The 14,783-nt window shown below is 44.9% G+C and overlaps 1 protein-coding gene across 1 annotated transcript in view; it reads left to right on the top strand.

Annotated features, from left to right (window-relative positions):
• CDH13 (cadherin 13) overlaps positions 1 to 14,783 on the top strand; it is a 1,030,614-nt gene that overhangs the window by 997,337 nt on the left and 18,494 nt on the right. The gene's annotated exons all lie outside the window — the stretch shown is intronic.

Consider the following 14,783-nt stretch of genomic DNA (forward strand, 5'->3'; position numbering starts at 1 on the left):
ATACGCTCACAGAGAAAGGAAGAAAATTGAGTAAAATACGTAGTACACTTTGGGGGTTGGGGGGATGAGAACGTACTATTTATGTATGAAACAAGGAAACACAGAACAGATGGTGGATGACAGGGTCCTGAAGTTCTCAAGAGGCAGCCCTCGGGGGCCCCCCGGAGCAGTGACATTGGAGCAGAAACATGAAGACAGTGGAGAAGGGAGCCCTGAAGTTCTCTAAGGGAGGAGCCAGAGGGCCAAGAGGGTCGGACCAGAGAGAGTGGGTGGGACGGGAAGGGGGTCGCCCTACACCACCCTCCGATTTCACTGTGTGTGAAATGGGACGCCGTTGCCAAGGGCCAGGTAGGGTTCAATGTGACAGGATCGTGCTGCCCTGTTGAGAGCAGACGTGGGGGACAAGGACACAAGAACAGAGACCTCTTAGGAGACTGGTGACCATGTAGGCATGACGGGCGCTTGGACCCGGAATGGGAGAGGAGAAGAGAAGAGGTCATGGACCCGGAATGGGAGAGGAAATGGGAGAGAAGAGAAGAGGTCAGATTCTGGAGATAGTCTCTGTGTTTCAGACCCAAAGCTAACAGCAGCTGCCACTGGCTGAGATGGGGGGGTCAGAGCCGGTTTGGAAGTTAAGCTGGTGAAGATGAGATGTCTATCGTTATCGATCACCTGAGAAGGTTTGCTCTCCCTCTTATTCTCAAAAGCCCGCGGTTCATGGCCCAAGCTTCAGTTTAGAGTCCCGTATATCAAAATGAGTATTCACAGGGCCTTTTACGTGCCCTTCGTTACACTCGATAACAGGTGAACTAAGAACTCTCAGACTCCGTCTCCGTGTGCTAGGTACTGACGTGCAAGCCGCCTACGGGATCAGGTGTCTGAGAAGGGCACGGTCAGCGTGGTGTATGATAGGCAGACAGGGCTTCATGGTGAAGCCAGCCTTTGAGTTTGGCCTTGGAGGGCAGGTAGGATTTGCACCCGTGGCAGGGTAGGAGGTAAAGGTGCCCGAGAACACAGAGCAGAGGAACCAAGACTAGGAGGGAGTGTGGTGCGGGCGGTAAGAAAGGGAGAGAGAAGCGGTACATCCCCTGTGAGTGAGCAAGTGGAAACCTGTTTGGATGGAAGCCAAACAGTCATATCTTCAAAGCGTCTCAACATCCAGATGAGTCATTTCACAGAGGCGGCAGCCAAAAGACCCCATAGGTTCTTGAGGAGGAAATGGCATGATGACGTAGCACACAGACATTCGTCCACAGACGCCGGGCTTGGTCCAGGGGACCCAGAGTTGAATAAGGCCTGGGCCTTGTGTTCCATGAGCTAATGAGTGATTTGGGGAGATAGGCCAATAAGAAGAAGACCACAGTGCAATGTCATAACTGTTCTGATGGAACTAAGCCCAGAGGGGGCCCTTGTCCAGCCCTCGTGCTGGTCACAGGGAGCTTCTTGGTCAAGGGGATCCCTACGGAGTGATGAAGGAGGAGTTGAGGAAAAGCAACACATTTCTGTAATCCCATTCCCATTTTTTATTTTTTTATTTTTTAAAATTTACATCCAAATTAGCATCTAGGGCAACAGTGATTTCAGGAGTAGATTCCTTAAGCCCCTTCCCCATTTAGCCCATCCCCCCTCCCACCACACCTCCCGTAGCCCTCAGTTTGTTCTCCATATTTATGAGTCTCTTCTGTTTTGTCCCCTTCCCTGTTTTGTTTATTATTTTTGTTTCCCTTCCCTTATGTTCATCTGTTTTGTCTCTTAAAGTCCTCATATGAGTGAAGTCTGACTGACTTCTTCGCTTAGCATAATCCCCTCCAGTTCCATCCATATAGTTGCAAATGGCAAGATTTCATTCTTTTTCATTGCCAAGTAATACTCCATTGCATATATATATACCACATTTTCTTTATCCATTCACCCATCAGTGGACATTTGGGCTCTTTCCATGCTTCGGCTATTGTCGATAGTGCTGCTGTAAACATGGGGGTGCCTGTGTCCCTTCAAAACAGGACAGCTGTATCCGGTAGATAAATGCCTAGTAGTGCAATTGCTGGGTTGTAGGGTAGTTGTATTTTTAACTTTTTGAGGAGCCTCCATACTGTTTTCCAGAGTGGCTGCACCAGTTTGCATTCCCACCAACAGCACAAGAGGGTTCCTTTCTCTCCACATTCGAGCCAACATTTACGGTTTCTTGTGTTCTTGATTTTACCCATTCTGACAGGTGCAAGGTGACATCTCGTTGTGGTTTTGATTTGCATTTCCCTGACAATAAGTGACGCTGAACATCTTTTCACGTATCTGTTGGCCATCTGTATATCTTCCTTGGGGAAATGTCTGTTCACGTCTGCTACCCGCTTTTTAATTGGATTATTTATTTTGGGGGGTGTTGAGTTATATCAGTTATTTATATATTTGGGTACTCACGCTTTACTGGGTATGTCCTTTGCAAATATCTTCTCCCAGTCAGCATGCAGCCTTTTCATTTTGTTGATTGGAAAAGGTAACACATTCCAGTAGAAGCCTGAAAGAATACGAATATGTGAGACACTGAAAAGGCTAGATTGGCAGGTTCCATATATGCGAAGCTAGGAGCAGAGAAATGGCCAGGCACCCACTGCTCTAAGGTTGGTACCAGCTCTTTTGTGGAATGTTTGGCTGCTACCACAGTGCCTGGTTTAGAGCAGGCACTCACATATCTGTGGACTGGATCCTGAAACAGATCCTGAAATGCTCTATATGCTATGCCAAGGTGTTTGATTTGATTACGTTGCTTCCTTGCCTCCAGAATAACCCTTGTGCATTAGAAAGATAACCCCTATGGCTGTATAGAAACTGCCTCCAATGATGAGGGGGGAGGCAAGGAGGCCTCCTAAAGCTGTGGCAGAAATCAGGGTAAGAGCGTGGGCCAATGCCCAAGCAGCGAGGTCGGTTTAGATGGAGTGGGCCTAGAGTCAGGAAAAATGTTGACAGCCATTGCCACTTTCTTAGTTGCAGGCATCAGGGTGTGCCTGGTGACAATAGAAATGGACCAGAAAGGGTGAGTCTAGAAAATACCTAGAGGGAAACAAATACATACTTAACATAAAATACTGAAAGGTGATATCAGATTTCTAGTCCAGAAACCAGGAATGAGTATTCCATTGAAATGGAACAGGTTTCAAAGGGTTCTTCCCAGGTTGTCTTTATTGGGGGAGGGGGGGTAGGATGTGGAGGTGATGTCGCATGAGAAGCTGGGAAATTGGGATGGGAAGAGAGGTGAGGAGGTTTTTCTTAGAGAGCCACCCACGCAAAAGAGATGGGAGCCATCAGAACAGGTGAGTTTTGTAGAAGGAACAGGTCTAGACGGGAGTGTTAAGGGCATCAACAGTGGGTGACAAGAAGCCAAGAAAGTTTAAAATGCTGTTTGAATAAAAAGTATCAATTATAGATCCTCTAAAGTAATGATTTCAGAGTTCTGTGCTACCACAAGTATCTGTACTTGTAGAGAAAATTCTCAGCTAAGAACAGCGTGAAGAAAGGTTGAAATACAGCAAATAGAGTTGCCATTGCCTTGAAATATTTTACACAGTTATTCATCAAAAAAAGAAAACTAGAAGTGAAGTACACTTTAATTTTTTCCAGAAAAATTAGGTGTGACTAGGAAAGCTGCCTATAGACTCTGCAACTCAGGTTCTATTTCCATAAATAAGGAAGATAATTCCTACTTAGAAGATTGTTGTGAGATTATTGGGGCGCCTGGGTGGCTCAGTCGGTTAGTTGTCCAACTTTGGCTCAGGTCATGATCTCGTGATTCATGGGTTTGAGCCCCATGTCAGGCTCTATGCTGACATCTCAGAGCCTAGAACCTGCTTTAGATTCTGTGTCTCCCTCTCTCTCTCTTCCCCTCCCCTGCTCACGCTCTCTCTCTCTCAAAATAAACATCAAAAAAAATTTTTTTAAAGAGGGTTGTTGTGAGAAGTGAGAAAGTGGGGGCGTCTGGGTAGTTAAGTGTCCGACTCTTGATTTTGGCTCAGGTCGTGATCTTGTGGTTTGTGAGTTCAAGCCCCGCACTGGGCTCTGTGCTGACAGTGTGGAACCTGCTTGGGATTCTCTCTTTCTCTTTCTCTTTCTCTCTCTCTTTCTCTCTGCTCTTCCCCCACTCACACATGCACATGTGCTCTCTCTCTCTCAAAATAAAAAAAATAAAAAGAAATGAGAGAGCAATGTGCTGTGCCCTCTACACTCACCATCAAAAGCCATATGAAATGTTCATTACATGTTAATCTCACCCCAGTGGAGGTTATAGAAAGGAAAGAATGGAGCCAAGAATGGTCCTCAAGAAAAATACGGTGTGAAATCTACTTCTTGTCTAACTCTTTTCATACTAATATCAAACAAGTATTTTCAAAATCCGGTGTCACAGATGTTTCCAAAAGGACGAAAATATCCCTGAAGATGTAACGATAAATAGAAAACAGGTTGGCATTAATACACAGAATTGTCATTAGAGATGATAATCTCGAACAAGGCCCAAAAGACTTAGAGCAAAAAGAACATAAATTTAAAAAGAACTCATAAATCAAAGGAACTTTGGTGTAAAGTCTCCTTTTTGTCGCTCACCGAAAACTTACCTCTAGGTATTATGTTTAACCAGGAAACAGTAACATTTACCTATTAAATCAAAGTTAAGAGTTTAATTGATGTCTCCATTTTACACAAAGTAAGCATTTGATTTTATTTAACTTACAGACATTCAATGTATCTGATGGAATGAAAGAACAAAGATTTTCTTTTGTCATGTAACCTAGGAAAGCTAAAGCAAAATAAAATTATTTTCTCTAAACAAGGAGTCCCTCAGGAATTTATATCCAAACATGTTGATAAAAGGTATGTCTGTAGGGCCTTCCAGGTAGCATGTAATAGTGCAAAACCCAGGAAAATCAGGATAGATTACAACTTCAGACTTTAGTCCCTCCCCAAAAGTCTTCATCTTTTTTTTAATGTTTACTTTTGAGAGAGACGGAGAGAGGGAAGGAGCGAGCTAGCTCAAAGGAGGGGCAGAGAGAGGGAGACACAGAATCCAATGGAGGATCCAGGCTCTGAGCTGTCAGCACAGAGCCCAACACAGGGCTCGAACTCATGAACGGTGAGATCATGACCTGAGTCAAAGTCAGATGCTAAACCAACTGAGCCACCCCAAAAGATACTTAATGGTAGAGGCGTCAGAGAGCTGCAGAAACCATGAAGCCTCAAACAGTGAAAATACCAAAGAGGGAAGAACATTCTTTAAAAAGTGTAAGGTAGCCAGCCATTTCTTCTCTCTGAGGGTCTTTTCTGATTCTGGGTGAGGGTCGGGCTTGACCCAGACAGAGGGCCCAAGATGAAGGGAAATAAACCAGAAATGCTCATAACAGTCACATAGAGCCTATGTGACAAAGTGAAAACCTGAGGGTGCTTAAACACATGGCTGCTTTTCCCCCACGGACAAATGCCCTGTAAAGGACAGGGTGAAATCTCCTGGGGTCTCACTGAAAGAAAGACCTCACAGAGGAAGCAAACCCACGTTAAAACCTGGCAAATGTCTTAAGGAGAGAATGGCTGTATGTTTAAAGATATAAAGCATTGGAGTACGGGATGGCTGGTGCTATAGACTGAATGTTTGTGTACCCCCAGTATTCATATGTTGAAACCTAATCTCTCGTGTGATGGCATCTAGAGGTTGGGCCTTTGGAAGGTGCCCAGGTCATGCAAATGGAAGCAGATAAATGGGATTAATACTCTTCTAAAAGAGACCCCAGAGAGCTCCTTTGCCCCCACCCCTGCCATGTGAGGACACAGCAGAAAGACTCTGTATCGAAAACTAAAATTCACTACTAAGAGAATTTTTAACTCTATTAAATAGAGAGACATACCATGTTCATGGATTAGAAGGTCAATGCTATTGAAATGTAAATTCTCTCCAAACTGACCTAAAGGATTCAACATGATACCAAGCAGAATCCTAGGTCTTTGTTTTGAGGTGAAGGAGAAGAAATGGATTATAAAATTCATATGGAAATATAAGGGGTTAAAATTAGCCAAGGCAACCTTGAAGAATAAGTTGGCAGACTTATGCTCTTCTATATTCAGACCTATTAGAAAACAATAGTAGTTACAATTGTGGTGGTTGCACACAGACAGAAAAAAAGACTGATGAAGTAGAATAGAGAGTTTAGAGTTTAATAGCAGATACACACACAGTCCCTGTTTGTGACAAGGACAAGGACGTGGTGGTTGGAGACAAGAAAGCATGGTCTCTGCAATAAAAATGCTGGGTTAATTGAATACACATATGAAAAACAAAAGTATATCCTGACTCTTCTCTTAGACAATATACAGTAATGAGTTCTAAATATATTACAGGCCAAAATATGAAAGATAAAATAATACATCTTTTAGAGAAAAACATGCTGGTGTCTTTGACATAGGCCTTTGCCTATTTTTTCAAGTGGGACACAAAAGTATTCACCACCAAAAGGAAAACATGGCAGGTGATGTTAAAATTCACATGTTCAGTTCATCAAAGGATATCATTAAGAAAGGAAAAAGGTGGGGCCCCTGGGTGGCTCAGTCGGTTAAGCATCCAACTCTTGATTTCGGCTCAGGTCATGATCTCATGGTTTGTGAGTTCAAGCCCCGCATCGGGCTCTGTGCTAACAGTGCGGAGCCTGCTTAGGATTCTCTCTCTCTGCCCTTCCCCAGCTCACACTCTCACTCTATCTCAAAATAAATAAGTAGGGGCGCCTGGGTGGCTCAGTCGGTTAAGCGTCAGACTTCAGCTCAGGTCACGATCTCGTGGTCTGTGAGTTCGAGCCCCACGTCGGGCTCTGGGCTGATGGCTCAGAGCCTGGAGCCTGCTTCCGATTCTGTTTCTCCCTTTCTCTCTCTGCCCCTCCCCCGTTCATGCTCTGTCTCTCTCTGTCTCAAAAATAAATAAACGTTAAAAAAAATTCAAAATAAATAAGTAAACTTAAAAAAAAAAAAAACTCTGGCAAAAAAAAAGAAAAAAGAAAGGAAACAGGTAACCCCCAGAGAAGATATTTACAATACAAAGAAATCCTATAATCTGTAAGCAAAAGACACAGCCCAACACAGGATAGGGAAGGAACTTGAGTGGGTACTTCACAACAGAGGATATATAAATGCCAATAAACATGGAAGAGGTAAACAACTCCGTGACTCAAAGAAATAAAAATTAAATTATGCAGAAAGAAATTAAAATACAAATCAGTCAAAGACATACGATGAAATGCAATACTGTGACCCACCTACCAAAGAGCTGAACTGGTCGCACGGAACCTACCGCGTGTTGGCAAGGATGTGAAATCATCAGGAGCCTCACATCCAGCTGGTGGAAAGCCAACCTGGTACCAACACTTTGGACACGGAAAGTATCAGCTAAGGGTGACCAATGTACACCCTACGATCGAGGAATGACACACCTAGCTGTATATCCAACAGAAATGTGGATAGTTCACCAAAATGCATGTGCCAGAATGCTAATAACAGCGCTATCCATAAAAGCCCCCAAACTGGAAACTACGCAAATGCCCGATAAGAATGCAATAAGTAGAGTGGGGTCATTTACACAATTGAGACTGTACAACATTGAGAAGGAACGATCTGCAACTATTCACAGCAACACGGACGAATCTCGCAAACGTAAGATTGAACCAAACAAAGCCAGATCGGAAGACCACATCCTGAATGGTTCCATGCATATAAAGCTCAAACCCAAGCAGAGCCAATCATCACTGCTAGATTACCTGCTGGATGTCTTTCTTGACCCTGTAATATTGGACGACGTGGGTGCGTTCAGATTGTGAAAACCCTTTAAGCTGTGTATTTATAGAAATACGAGTGTTCCTAATATTTCAATTAAAACTTAACGCCAAAAAAAAAAAAAAAATGCATGACGACACAGAGAGTGTGTACCTGGACTGCAGCACCTTCCCCCGGAGAGCTGTAACCATTCATGTATTCTCGAAGTACCTGTTTCCCCTAAAGGTAGGCTCTCAGCACCCTATGAGATCAGGATGGGGGAATTTAAAAATACACTCAGAAGCAGAGCTGGAGACTTGTTCTGTGGTTAACATCGATGAAAAGCTCTTTGGACCTTTGCATGGGGCCCCAAAGCCAGTCTAGATGGATTCTGGAATCATGCTTCACAGTGATATTGACCCCGCCCATGGGGAAGAAAGGCACTCTAGTCCCTCCCCATGGATAAAGGTTAGGTTGTAACCCACAGAGCAGTCAAGGATATACAAGGCACTTTTCATAAACTGTTATCAATTTTAATGAGTTGCAAATTACCTAACAACACGGTTCCTAAATTATAAGTGAAATGCTTCTGTTTTGCTAAAGCAGAAGCAGCTGCAGTTAAGTGATTGGAAGAATAAAGCCCTTAATCCTACAGATTAATAAGGCATGACCTTTCACGTTGGCAAGCATTTTATCTTTGGAGATGAATATCATCATTTACCTTATGTGGTCCAGATTTTCTGAAAAGGTTAAGGTCGTGCCTTCAGAGTACGCGAACCCTTCCGTTAAAGACTTCAACGAACACAAAACTGCTGGCCTGCCAAAATTGCTGGGGGCGGATAACAACTGTTAAGGAAAACACCAAGGTGGAGAGAGAACATTCTGGAACGCAGTAAGATGGAATCCCTTTGGAGGATGTGCTGACAATGGAGCAAACGGGCAGCAATTAGCACCGGGTAAATCCCTGTGTGATTGTCACTCCTGCTCAGGTAATCACCAGAAAGGTCAAATGTTAGTCTCACTGTCTTATGTGGGCTGAAAACTGTCACAGGCAATTTCTCCTAAGAGCTCTGGAATCCCACAGGGGATGGTCATGGGCAGGCACGGCCTAGCCGGCCGCTGATTTCCAGCTTACGGCCTTTTGCTCCAAATTCTGCTGGGTTGACCCTCCTGCCTCCCTCTTACCTATAACCTCATCTTTATTCCTGAAATTGTACAGGGCTCAGCGTTCCTTGATGGTTACTGAATGGCTCTTCTGCCCTCCGAGAAGATCTAAATTGTGACGCCACACACCAAAGGCAAATATTTTGCTTCAGTAAAGTCCAAGCGGCCTTGCCCCCAGCGCCCACACTATGGAGAGAGTTTAAAGAAAACAAAGGGGACGGTGGGGGCGGGGAGGGGGGGGAGATCAGTTCAGGTTCTTCCTCGAGCTCAGCGCATACGAGACAGTTCGAGCCAGGAAGCCCATACTATCTCTAGCATCTAGATTAAGTCTTTCTATGATTATCAGAGTGTCCCGTTCCCCATCTATTTTCATTCTGAAGAACAGGGGAATGGTAGTGTAAAAACAAGCCGAATTATCATTAAATTCGGCCGCATGTTCTCATGACTTAGTGACTCATAGAAAGCGTATTGGAGTCTGCTGGTGAAAAATGCGATGTGGGTTCCCAAGAAGACACAGATATAGAAGCAGGCAGGCCAGCTGTAAGATTAAAATGGAATACACTGAGATAATGATTTTTCATAGGCTAAGATCTATCATGTCTCGACCTGCCTTTTCCCTCATTCCCTGTATAATAGATGTGCTGATAATGCCAGTTGACTCAAAATTGAAATATTGTGCAAAGTACATTTAGATTGATTAAAAGAGAAAAAAATTGTCATCTGGCTCCATAGGGAAATAACTACCAAATAATACCAGCTTCCAACAGGGGGTGGGGAGACCTGAACTTCAGACAGATGCCTCGGAGTCGTGGTCTTTCTCTTTTTGTACGTCCACCAAGTTGTAGATTGCATGGGGGGTGTAGTAAGATCCTTTAGATTAATTCTGCTTAAAATATGCTAGTTTGGATAAAATCAAGCCATTAGTTATGATGGCAACCCAATTAAGCCAGTTTAACACCCCTTATCTCAGCTGTTATGGTAATTGAGGAAGAAAAATAAATTGAAGACCCAGCCATCATTCCTCGTTATTTCAAGTACCAGTAAAATATCAATCACGTTGAAAATACTAGCTACAATTTTGTCACTGACAAAATGGCCCGATAAAAAAGCCCGGAGATCTGGTAATAGAGAGACGGAGATCGTGGCCATTTATTGACAGCATGCGCGGTCTGTGGAGGGAGTGGCGGCCCAGTGCTCTGCGACACCTGGAAATAAGCCAGCCCCCCAACCTCGATGGACCACGATTGGTCTGAGACTTAGGCTCCCTCAGCCTCAGTTTCCCTGCCTGCTGGGTTGTTATAAGGACTGGAAATCATGAATGCAAAATTCCTGGCATCTAGTAAACACCTAGCAGATGTTTAAGTCAATGGACTTGGACCGAGTTACCGACTGATTTTCTAACCTTATCATTGCAGAATCACCCATGTCTGAGGCCAGCTAGGAAGTGCCACCTGACGACCACCCTGGTGGTGGTCTGAGCACTTTTCCAGGGAAGGGATGGGCCACAGAGTCCTCCACTCAGAGTAGCGCTCTAAATCAGAAAATTGGCCAAAACATGCCGCCTTCCACATGGGCATCGTACCTCTGCCTTATGGGGAAATTTAAGATTTAAGGGGAGATTCATCTACCCGACAGAAGGACATTTCCATGTTGAGCAGCCAAATCAACTGTCTTAAGCACAATGTTTTCACACATTCATTGGGGAAAAGAAACTGATTTGGGCATTAAAATACTGCCTGCGATGCCCATCTCTGCCAGCGCGGTTCATCCTGCAGAAGCGTCTCTTAGCTGGTTCTCCTCTGTATCCCCATTTCCCACTTTGGGGAATAGCAAAGCCGGCTGCACAGCCCCCACCCCCAGCTGGAACCCATCCCCCTGATGCCCCTCCGCCACCACCCCTAACCCCGCTCCTGGGTCCAGCCCGTGACCCCGCATCCCGACCGCGCCGGCGCCCAGCTGTCTTCCTGCGTCCTCGTGCCTCATTCAAGTCCCCTCCTCCCGTGCCTGCAGCATCGTCTGCCTTGATCAAAGCCATTCTCCTGACTTCTTCCCACAAAACAGCCCCACGACTTCCTCCTTCCAGAACAACCGCTCCCTCTCCAAAAGCATTCTCAGTTCCTGCACGCACAAATGCTGTCTCTTCACAAAGCCTTCCGATCTGCCACCAGGTAGTAAGTTATTCCATGCCACAAGCTTCCACGACACCTTATCCTCATGTCTTTCACCACTTTACCGTGCTGTCCCGCATCGGTGTACGTATCCATCCCTGCACACCATTAGCCTCTCCAGAGCCGGCATCCGAGCTGTTGATTTCCACGCAGATCCGGCCAGGCACGCACGGGACAGAGTCCCCAGTAAATGGTTGCTGACTGAATGAATGAAAAGAGGCATTCCTGTTTCACCACAGCCTCCAAATCAACTCTTCCCCTTTTTTCCTTTCCTCTGAAGTTAGCAGGATGGAAACAAACAAACAAAAGACCAAAATGTTGGATTCTTTACGAACCACTCAGACTGCAGATTACTGTCTCCAACTCCAGGCATGTTTAAGGTTGAGTTATGTGAATAATTACCTCAGGTCCACGTGAAGCATTACACGTGGAAACCTGCCATTGTATTTTGCAAACCTATTTTCTGACCGGGTTTTGGGTTGGTTTGCTATTAAATTTTTCAGAGTGTAAAATGGAACTGGCAAGCTCTGCATTAACAGAGCAATTTTTTTAAATGCCTATGGATTTGAAAGCGACGAGATTCTTGGCTTATGGGGCACAGCCCAAAACAGATACGTAAATAGTGACACTGAGAAGCCACCGCAGATACAGTATCAGCTGAAGAAAACAATACAAAGGATAATCTTATTTAGAGGAAGCGGGGTTCACTCTCACTTCTAAGCAAAGGCGAAGGTACAGTAGAGCCCTGTTCGTATGAAGAAATAGATGTGGCATTTCTTTGCTCATAGCTGCTTAGTGAGGGTTCAGCAGAAGCCCAGGAACACGGGGGGAACTTAGGCAGAGTAGATGGCCACTCGCACACCTCTTGCCCCTGCAAACAAGCCTCAGAAACCAGCTGGGGTGCCTTCCTTCTCTCAGGAGCCCACATCTGAACTTGGGCTCCTCTTACATTGACCCATCTTCCTGATTTTCCTCCCAAAATTGGGTCCTCAAGCTTCTTGACGCATCATCTGAGGTCTCTCTCCTTGACCCTGGCATGGACTTCCTACCCTCAGCCCCAGTTTTACAGAGCCCATCCAATGCACCCTTTATTTCTCCTCTAGCGGGGGTGAGGAAGGACTAGACTCTAGACAAGGTCACTACTGCTCTCAGAATAGAAGCAAGATAGAGCTGGAAACCTATGGAAATGTAGCCATATATGCTACATGTACGCAAAGAGCAATTCATCATTAGCTCTTTCCGGTCAACCTAAGTTAATTCAAAAAATCTACTGAGTACCAGGCCGGAGAACAGTCCTGATGCTCAGAGCCCACGGGGCTCAGGAATAAGCTTCCTGCTTTTCTCCCCTGTCTCTCTCTCTCCCTGCATTTTATTCTTCACATAGGCAAACTCACTTTGCACACTATTCCCCATCGAAAATCACTTCCACTCGTGAGTCCCAAGGTAGGGGCCATGCTGCATACCTCTAGACCCAGCTCAGGGACGACGTGAAACCAGGGACTAGAAAAACCTACCACCTCCCATGGGGCGCCTGGGTGGCTCAGTCGGTTAAGCGGCCGACTTCGGCTCAGGTCATGATCTCGCGGTCCGTGAGTTCGAGCCCCGCGTCGGGCTCTGTGCTGACAGCTCAGAGCCTGGAGCCTGTTTCAGATTCTGTGTCTCCCTCTCTCTGACCCTCCCCCATTCATGCTCTGTCTCTCTCTGTCTCAAAAATAAATAAACATAAAAAAAAATTTTTTAAAGAAAAACCTACCACCTCCCTGTACTTTGCAGAGCTAGTTCTGAAAGTTCTTGTCCAGATCCCGGTGGTCTGTGTGTATGAAGCCAGCCCGTCCCACTGTGGTGAGACCAGGAACCCTACTCTTCCAAGGGGACGCTCTTGAGGACATACATTTGGAGCACTGCAGCAGGTGAAAAAAGTCCCTTCTATGCCCGTGTTCACAGCGGCATGATTCGCATCAGACCAAGAGCGCCAACAACCCAAATGTCCATCAAAACACGGTCTGGCCTTGGAATGCAGTAGCATTCGGCCATAAAAAGGAAGTGATTCCTGCGACAACATGGATGAACTTCAAACCCATGATGCCAAGTGAAAGAGGCCAGACAGGGAAGGCCACTTACTCTACGATTCCATTTATAGAAACGTCCAGAAAACATGAATCTGTAGAGAAAGAAAGTAGATCAGTGGTTGCCTAGAGCTGGAAGTTAGGTATGAAGAGTTAAGTACAAGTGGGCCCCAGCTTCCTTTTTGGAGTGATGGAAGGTTCTAAAATTAGGTGGTAGGGGTAAGCCCAACCCTATAAATATACCGAATATCAATTCGTCATAAAAACAAACAAAGGAGTGAGAGAAAAGAAAGTAGAGTTGCCAAAATATTTTTAAACCTCTGTATAACTTTTGAATTTACGTTTCTGTTTCTGATTATTACAATGGACATAGTTACTATAAAGAAAAAATTTTAAAGTATTATTTTAATGTTAATTACCTGGAGCAAAAATCACTAGGTTTGGTATATTTCTTTCTAATCTTTTTCTAATTATAGATATTTTAATTAGGATTACACTCTGTGGGCTTTTTAATGCTTATTTATTTTTGAGAGAGAGGCAAAGAGAGAGGGAGACACAGAATTTGAAGCAGGCTCCAGGCTCTGAGCCGTCAGCACAGAGACCAATGTGGGGTTTGATCTCAGGAACCAAACTGTGAGATCATGACTTGAGCCAAAGTCAGACATGTAACCTACTGAGCCACCCAGGTGCCCCTACACTTTGTTTTTAGTTGTGTCTCTTACCAATAAGATATATAGATATGTAGATGATGTATAGATATGTAGCTACATAAATTATACATACACACACACACACACACACACACACACACACACACACATCTGGCGTCAAAATAATGGAATCTATCAGGAAAATCAGTATTTTTTGGCTAAAGTAGAAATCCTATTTGGTCAGGATTCTGAGTAAAACAAAATAAAATACTCACGAACAGAGGTATCCCAGACCAGCTGCCTGAACTTACAGCTGTACTTACAAGGTCTGCAATACCTTCTGTGAATGTAGGTGCCTTTCTCTGGAAGCAGGACCATGGCCTTCACCAAACTCCCAAAGGAGGACCCACCTCCCATTCCATTTAAAATCCACTGCCAGGAATGGTCCATCTCTCAGGGGCCTTTCTATCTTCTAACCTATGAAGACGGGAGCCCCGGCAACCACAGGTGATCCCTCCAGAGGATGAATGTCCTCTGATCCTTAAAGCAGCTACCCTGAGAACACGGCCCATGGGCTCCTGGCGGAGGGGAGCTGCAGGGAGGAGGAATCATAGTTCTAGCTCCACATCCTGGGAGTTTTGCTCAAATGGAAGCTTTTTCCCTACTGAAATCGAAAATCCACAGGAGAGGATTTCTCAACCATGCTTTGGTGCTGACATTTGGTCCTGCTGAGTAGGCCGCTGGGGACTGAGGATGGCCAGTAGAAAGGGATGAGAAGGGGAGAGGGATTTTTGCCGAAACCCAGAAGCTCCCATATTTGCGGGGCCCCTGGAGCTATCTCCTAATGCCTTCTCATCCATTCTACCAAATGATGGCACTTCATCATGATATATTCAGAGTGGAATATATTCATGATATATTCAGAGTGGAAAAAAATATAATGGATTCCTCTGAGATGTTCA

Source organism: Panthera pardus, unplaced genomic scaffold, assembly GCF_024362965.1.
Source record: "Panthera pardus isolate Hobbes unplaced genomic scaffold, ASM2436296v1 HiC_scaffold_19, whole genome shotgun sequence".
NCBI classification, from domain to species: domain Eukaryota; kingdom Metazoa; phylum Chordata; class Mammalia; order Carnivora; family Felidae; genus Panthera; species Panthera pardus.